Source organism: Blennius ocellaris (assembly GCF_963422515.1).
Source record: "Blennius ocellaris genome assembly, chromosome: 1".
Taxonomy (NCBI): Eukaryota; Metazoa; Chordata; class Actinopteri; order Blenniiformes; family Blenniidae; genus Blennius; species Blennius ocellaris.
Window position 1 is genome coordinate 23,556,874 of NC_137650.1, and position 8,041 is coordinate 23,564,914.

Below are 8,041 nucleotides of genomic sequence, written 5' to 3' on the forward strand. Positions count from 1 at the left end.
TTACATTGTTGCCCAGAGGTTGTGAAAGATGTCAACATCTTCCTTCTGGATTATTTTTATTTTTATCTTGGCGGCAGCTGGTAAACAGTTACATCCTCAAAATCGTCTGTACCTCTCAACCTGGCCAGTAAAAGCTTTACCTCTAAACTTTCTCTGCATTTTCATCTTTGACATCTTCAGCACAGCTTGCTGTCTTTTACAGTGCCTTTGTGTTCAAACTCTATAGCAGGTTCCACTACTGTCCCTCCTTCACTCTTTTCTTCACCTACTTTGTACACCGTTCATTACTCCGGATGGTTGACCCCAGGTACTTGAACTCATCCACTTTCACTACCTCTAATCCTTTAATCCTCACGTTTCCACCTCCGTCCTTCTCATTCACATACATGTTGTGTTTGGTGTCTCGTACTGACCTTTATTCCTCTTTACTGTAGTGCAGACCTCAACCTCTCTAGGTACTTTGCAACCAGCTCTCTACTTTCAACATAGATTACAATATTGTCCACAAACAATTAAATTCATGGAGCTTTTAATTATCTGTCCCTGTATATGGCCATTGTAAGTATGAAGGGGCTCTGAGCAGAATCCCTTATATATCTTGACCCTTATCCTGAATCCATTTGTCACTCTGAATGCCCATCTCACCACTCGCTGACTTGTACACATCATGCATTTTTCTCACATCATTTTCTCCGACCCGTCTTACATATACAGTACTCACAATTCTTCTCTTTCCACCCAATTATATATTTTCTCTAGATCCAGAAAGACACAGTGCACCGCCTTCTGACCTTCTTTGTACTTGTCAACCAGCTCTCTCAAAGTAAAAATAGCATCAATGGTACTCTTTCTGGGCATGAAACCAAACTGCTGCTCACTGAGCTGAACCTCTTGCTTTAGCCTCCATTCAACAATTCTTTCTCATACCACCATCACTTGACTGATCCACTTTATACCTCTTTAGGTACTGCAGCTGTCTGTGCCATCCTTCTTCTTGTAGATTCATACAGTACACTCCTTCTCCACTCATCAGGCATCTCTCACTCCTCAGGATTATGTTAAATAACATGGTCAAAAGGTCCACTGCCTTCTCTCCAACACTTCTCCATCTGGACCAGCTGCCTTTCCACTCTCCACTCTCTTTAAAGCTGACTTCACTTTCTCCTGACTAATTCCCTCCACTTCCTGATCCTCCATCTGTCTCTCTCTCTTTTTGCTCATTCATCAGCTCTTCAAAGTTTCCCATCTCACAATGAGTCTCTCAGCTTGGTCAAGATACATAACCAGCTTGTTTAACGATACTCACTCTGAAACACAACACGTACATCATGTAAACCTCTAGTGAGTATTTCATGAACATCTGGTGATAGTGAAAAGGTAGAAGTAGGTGTACGCATTGATTTATGCCTGTCACCATCAGGCTTCTTAAGACTGTAAAACAGATGGAAAGAAGACCATTGTGTATTGAACATTTTAAGGGCAGTGTAGATTTTTGGATTATTGTAAACATACATTTTTTTTCTATGTAATATTTCCATGGGAAACATCCAGTGATGCCACACGTCATGTTTGTTCGGAGAACACGGAAACGATCTGAGACACAGATGCAACCAGGGCAGAAAAAGTGATCCACAACAAATGAGACTAAAATAAAACTCTAAAATATCCAAACAAACTTTAATCAGACCTTGAAAACTTGAAGCAGAGGTACATTATTAAATATTTCATTCAAAAACCTGTTACAACAATTGCAAACTATGCAAAATGGCTCAGCAAATAGTTCAGATTCAAAACACTTAAAAGGAAAACATGCTTTTCATTGCCTATGGATCCCAACCACCAATCATAATATTTTATATTTAGAAAAACATACGAACAAATCCAACGACCCAAAGTTACTACTTGTTGTAAGATAAATAGATTTGTAAGTTCAGTTGGTTCAAGCTCTGTGAGGTTCTCATCCTCCTACAACCTCGGGTGTACATATAAATCAAAGAAGTTAAATGAACAAAAGTGGAGAGAGGATTTGTTTATCAGCAACCTCACAAAGAAAGATTTTTTTGTGTTTTGCTATGATGGACTCACAACATAATTTTGACTGTGCAGGTATCAGTAACATGGAAGGTAAAGCGAGTGAACCTGTTAAAAATGACATTGTAAAGTTAGACAATCCGTATAATATTGGCACACTAATATTGAGAATTATCTTTAGCAAACAGGCTGAAAAATGAGGGATTATACTTACATACTCATGCAATGTGTAATGAAAATGGAATGATAATGAGGGTTTTTTGTTTTCTCAGAGGTTGGGACAATATCTTTTGAGTCACAAAGTAAATGTGGAAACTGAAAAAAAAAAAAAAAAAGAGTAATGCACGAGAGGACGGCAGCGTGAGATGGAAAGCAAGGTGTAATTTGGGACTGCATTGTGACATTGTTTGACTGCAAAACACTTTCCTGAGGGTCAATTTAACTTGACTAAGTATCACAGCTACAGCCCCCTGTGTGGTGCAGAGTCTCCCCTTTCTCCTCCCGGTCAGAGAGTGTGAATCTTGATTCCGGTGAGTCATCTACTGACACTTTCAATAGACTCACTTCAATCAAGCTCTCTGCATGCACCATCAACCAAGGCTGCCAACAACGCTGTTGGAGACTTGGAATGCAGCTTTATTTGGGGAAAAAAAAAAAAACAGGATTAAAATGTTAAAAAGTACATTTTCTTTCTGGTAATCTGCCAAGGATTTTGCACCAATGTATCATGGTACTTTTGGTTTTATATTTTCCAATCAGCTTCATTCTTCGAATTGCATTTGTGTATATGTGTGAACAAACATGTATCTGCTGCACAGCATAACCGAGGAATAGAAAGCGTGTGTGAGACAACACATCAGAGGAACTAGCTGGAAGCATTTCAAAGGTGTGCACTGTTCCCTCAGGGAAAGGAGGAGACAGCTAATTACTGCCGAGAATTCCCATTCTCCATCCCTTATTAGTCATTTCCTCATTACAGCCAACTAGCCTGAGAATAAAACTGAAGTCCTTCTTGTTTTTACCGTGCCCTAGCCAAACAAGTACTAGTGACACCCAGCTGAGTTTAAAGGCATTAAAAGCAACATGTTATAAAGACTTTACTAACAACAGCACCTCTTCCAGAGGTACAAGCCACCTGCTGATTTTATTGCCACTGAATGTTCAGCGGCGCTGAGTTTTCTTTAATTGTGGCAATAAATCAGTTGGTCGGACACAAGAAAAGAGTTGCAGACGAAAGACTGAGAAGGAGGAGTGAAAGACATAGTGGACTCCTCTCACCTGACGCTCACAGCCATGCTGGATGTTTGGTGGCCTTACTAAAAAAAAAAACAAAAAAAACCCAGCCGTGTTCAAAAATCAAAGCGTCCTCTTTCCATCAGAGCGTGCTGATGACCTCCTCCCAAAGCATCCACATCCGACATCTTTGTCCCTGAATCTGACACAAAAAAAAACTCAGACGGTCTATAGTCTCCCCACAAGTAGGTGTCACCATGGAAACAACCGTTATTCAGTGCTCTCAACAATGGCCATTAAATGAAAGGAGCTGCCTGATGGAATTAAAGAGTAGGCTCGGTCCCGCTCCCCTTGCAAAGTACTCACAGTAACATGTAAATGTGCATCTGATAGTGCAACCTGCCTTTTATAAAGTCCAGCAGTATCCTTTTTTCCATTTCTTTTTATAATTTCAGTAAATCTGAATGTGGTCAGAAAATGTCTTGTAACCTGATCGCCCAAATGAATATATATACATACTGTATATATACAGTATGTATATATACAGTATATATATATATATATATATATATACAGTATGTATATATATAAAACTGATGAATGAAACTGATGAATGCATATTTAGTTTTAGAATTTGAGTTTATTTGACAAAATGATTGACACTCCAACAAACTAGAGTAATAAATCACAGAACCGCTTTCAGTTAGATGATGAGATTTATTTACCAAACTGCAAGACAGAGAGCATAAACTACAGGAACAGAGGTTTGTGCAAATGCAGGCTTGCATATCAGCATATTATAAAATCCAAAGGAATGACCGCACAGCATAGCATAACAATAAAATTAAGCATGCAATAAATCCCCTTTATTCTGTTTGAAGAAACCAAATAATTCCTAATGATGTATGGGTTGCTTCTCACCCACACAGCTTGTAGTTACACCAATTGCATATTAGGATTATGGACTGTAAACCTCATTCTTATTAGTAACAGGTGATTGAAACAGAGTGAAAGCTTTTCTGTATCCAGGGAGTTTCAAACCCATGACGGTGGCATAAAGCGTATGACTTGTTAATTTTATCTAACAGTGGTTCACAAAAGGATAAAGGAGCAATCAGCACCTTGGCAGATAGTTCCACTGAGCTTTTCTGAGGATTTGTTAATCTGCAGTGCATGAAGGAAACGGGAACTGTGCTCCTTTCAGCACGGTCCTTCAGCTCGCTGTAATTTGCACAAAGATAGGTTTCCATTCGATATGTTTTTTGTTTGTTTGGTTTTTTTCTTAAAAAGCTGCTAAAAGTTTCAGTATCTCCACAGAACTTGTATTAAATAAGCACTTGTACACATATACTCAATGATTTGGTGGAATATTCTGGCCTTTTTTTTCTTCTTTTTTTAAGCTAATCAAATTTGACAATTCAAAAATAAAATACCTCTCTTTGTATCTGAAAAGAATTTATGAAGTCATACTTAATGGGGCAAATCTGGCGAGGCATTCAAAAACAGGCATTACTCTTTATTTAAACAGTTTTGTTTTTGCTGACATTAAATATACAAGTGCATCTAAAAGAAAAACGAAGAAGAGAAATATCATTCTTATTTTGTCAATTGTTACATAAAACCTCTAAAGCTTTAAGCATGTTTCATATATTAATGTGAAAATATGACTTCTGCATGAAAGATATGGCAAATATCCGATCTGATGAAATATTTTAAGGGGGGGTGAGGTATTCAGAATACATTCTTATGAATTCTGAACAAATATCAAGAATATTATATTTCAATTCATGTTTAATAAACGTGAACTGAAATGTACTTTTCCTTTGTACTCTATACTCTCTTTTTAAATGCACTTGCACTTCACAGGAAACCTCTAAGAACCATGAAACAAACAAAACAAAAAAACAAATAGTCACTGCCTAATCATTTTTAAAACACATCATTTGACCATCTGGTCTAACACCAACATCTCCAATGTCTAAAAAGTGGATGATAATTGGAATTTAGCTCTTGGAACTGGTGTAGCTCATAACCTGAGGCCAAATAGCATTAACTGTGGACAAAGACTGTTGTCAGGTAAGGCCTCAATCGTAAAAATGCTGAAGCATTTTAGCCATTAATATACGAGCAGGCCTGCCCTAAAGAAACACAGAAATTGGCTGATATCTCTGTCTCTTGCCCCATTTAGTCAGAATAATTAAAGTTTAATGGGAAAGCACAAAGCTGGTTCTGCAGATATTCGTACACCCCATTTACATGACAACATTTACACTTCAAAACATTGATGTGTAAACGGGGCCTTAGATATCAGTGAGAGATAATAAATCCCTGATATGCACACTTGTTCTTCTTCAAACCTGTTTAGGGGCAAATAAACTGGAATGCATGTAAACAAAAGACACATTTTGAAGGTATACTATACTAACACCAACAATTCATCAAACGGAATATACAAGTTTTCTCAATTCACAAAAAAAAAACATTTTGACTGCTGTTTAGTCCAATGGAGCATTTCCTAATATATTTTTTTTCCGTTTATTCCCACATGACTAAGGACCCTTCACATGGAGTTGATCTTCAATTGTGGGACTGAAATCCCTTGTTGATAATCTACATTAGAGCAGCAGGTTATGGCTCCAGGTGATGGCCCATTCAATCAATACGGCTCATCATGTGATCCACAGAGACAAGATCCTCAATAGCTGATCTTCAAAGGAGTTTAGAAAGCAGCCATTAGCAGAGGTAGCTGTGCTCAGGTGTATTCAAGACGAGTCAATCATCTGTATGCAAGAAGAGCTGCTTAAGGCTCAAGAGGACAAATCAAAGTCAGATTAATATTGTTGCTGGTGGCCATCTGCATGTGAGAGGATCTGTATAGACTAAACATGTGTGCTGTGCAGTCAAAGGCAGCGAGAGCTTCGTATCCGGCCGACTGAATTAGTCATCATATAAAGCCATTCAAAGCACAAATGCCACATACAGAATAAAATCAAAGAGAACCATTAAAGATATGCACAGCACACATGGTTTTATGAAAAGAGAGATGAAATAATTAAGCCTATGTCCATAGAAAGATAATAGAGTGGTTGAAGACAGGGATGGGCTTCAGATGCTTATGCTTTCCAGATCTACTTCTCTTCATCAAACATAACATTTTGGGATTCAAATATATTGATATACTGATTCAAAGTCTCAATCATTGAGGTGATTGTTGAGGAATCTACAGAATATCATTTGCATAAGCCGTTAGAACCAAAGGAAAATTAATTAAGAAAAACGTCAGTGTTATGCAGACCCAATTGTATTTTTTAATCAATTAATCAAAGGGAAAACAGATGATTCACTGATACGAGTGGAAATATTTGCATATTCATGCAAGCAAAACATTTTCTTTTCAAATATTTGTATTCTTTGTGTATAAATGCTGAACACCATTCTGAAGCGATGCACTCTGATAAGAATTGTCTACTCTGTCATTCAGTCCCGTTTGCCTGCCACCTCTGAATGGAACCTGAACACATTTGTTTGTTTTTTTTAACTTACTTTTGACACTGATCCTTAAAATGCAAAAACCCTTCCCAAACAGCAACTTGTTTTTTTTGTTTGTTTGTTTGTTTGTTTGTTTTTTTGCGTAAAGTGTTAATTACAGTGAGAGGCTGTGCCTTCATTACTGTAGCAATAAAATGTTCCTTTGTAAAACAATGAGGTCAAAGCATGATACAGGGCTTTTTTTACAAGCTTGTATTAGAGGCAACACTCAGACGACTATCTCACAAAGCTTTAACAAGTAAAAGTGAGAGTTTTTGAACCTTTTAAAGCTGAGCTGAAAAGAAAAATCAAGGATCCCTACTTTCTTTCTTGAAAATAGTGACCTTTAAGGCAATAGTTGAACAAAACGATTCACAAAATAGGTTATACTTTAGTAGTCATTTCATATTTTTGATTTGTTAAACTTCTCATTGCTTGAATGTCTTTTGAAATGCTGAACAGAATGCATATCAAAACCTGCAAAACAAAATAGAAATTTGCAGAGACATGAAGAGCACTACCTGCACAACGACTGGTTTGAAGATGACGACAAGAATGGACAATCCAGAGAGAAACGCTTCACCTTGTATGACACATGACTGTCACAGCTTACACCAGAGCCACTTGACAAAAGACCAGGAATAGGTGCGATCAACTGATCATTTCCTGGAGAAAAATGTGAGTTCAGCTTGAGTCTAAACCTACACTCAGAAAACGCAGCGCTCCATGACCTTCTGTACCGACACAGCAAACCAAACATACCCTCCTCACCGGCGTGCGAGCCGATGACCTGAACTTATTTTCTGATCCTTGCTGTAAATGGAAATAAAATAAAGAAATAAAAATAAAGAAATTAAAAAAAAAAAACGTGCACAAAGCCGAAGCAGCAGCAAACAGAGCAGAAAGCTAAAGTTATTACGTCCCTTTGCAGTTTCACTGATGAACCAGTCTGAGATGGTGACACGTCAGGGTAAAACAAATCTATTTTTAATGCTGTGGTTTTCCTCACCTGGCGTTTCTGATTACTTGGGGATTGCTTAATTAATGGTATTTGGATGATGACTTTACACAGCACACGCACATTTGGCAGCTTGTCCCCACTGACTGACAATCACATGCTGTCTTCTTTATTTGTTTTTGCAAGCGAGAAGTGGTGCCATTCACAGTTTCTGTTGTTGAAATCAGCATGTTTTTGTCAGTGTTAGTTGACAATGGCTCTGCACTTTGGAACGAAGCCTGTAGTTTCAGC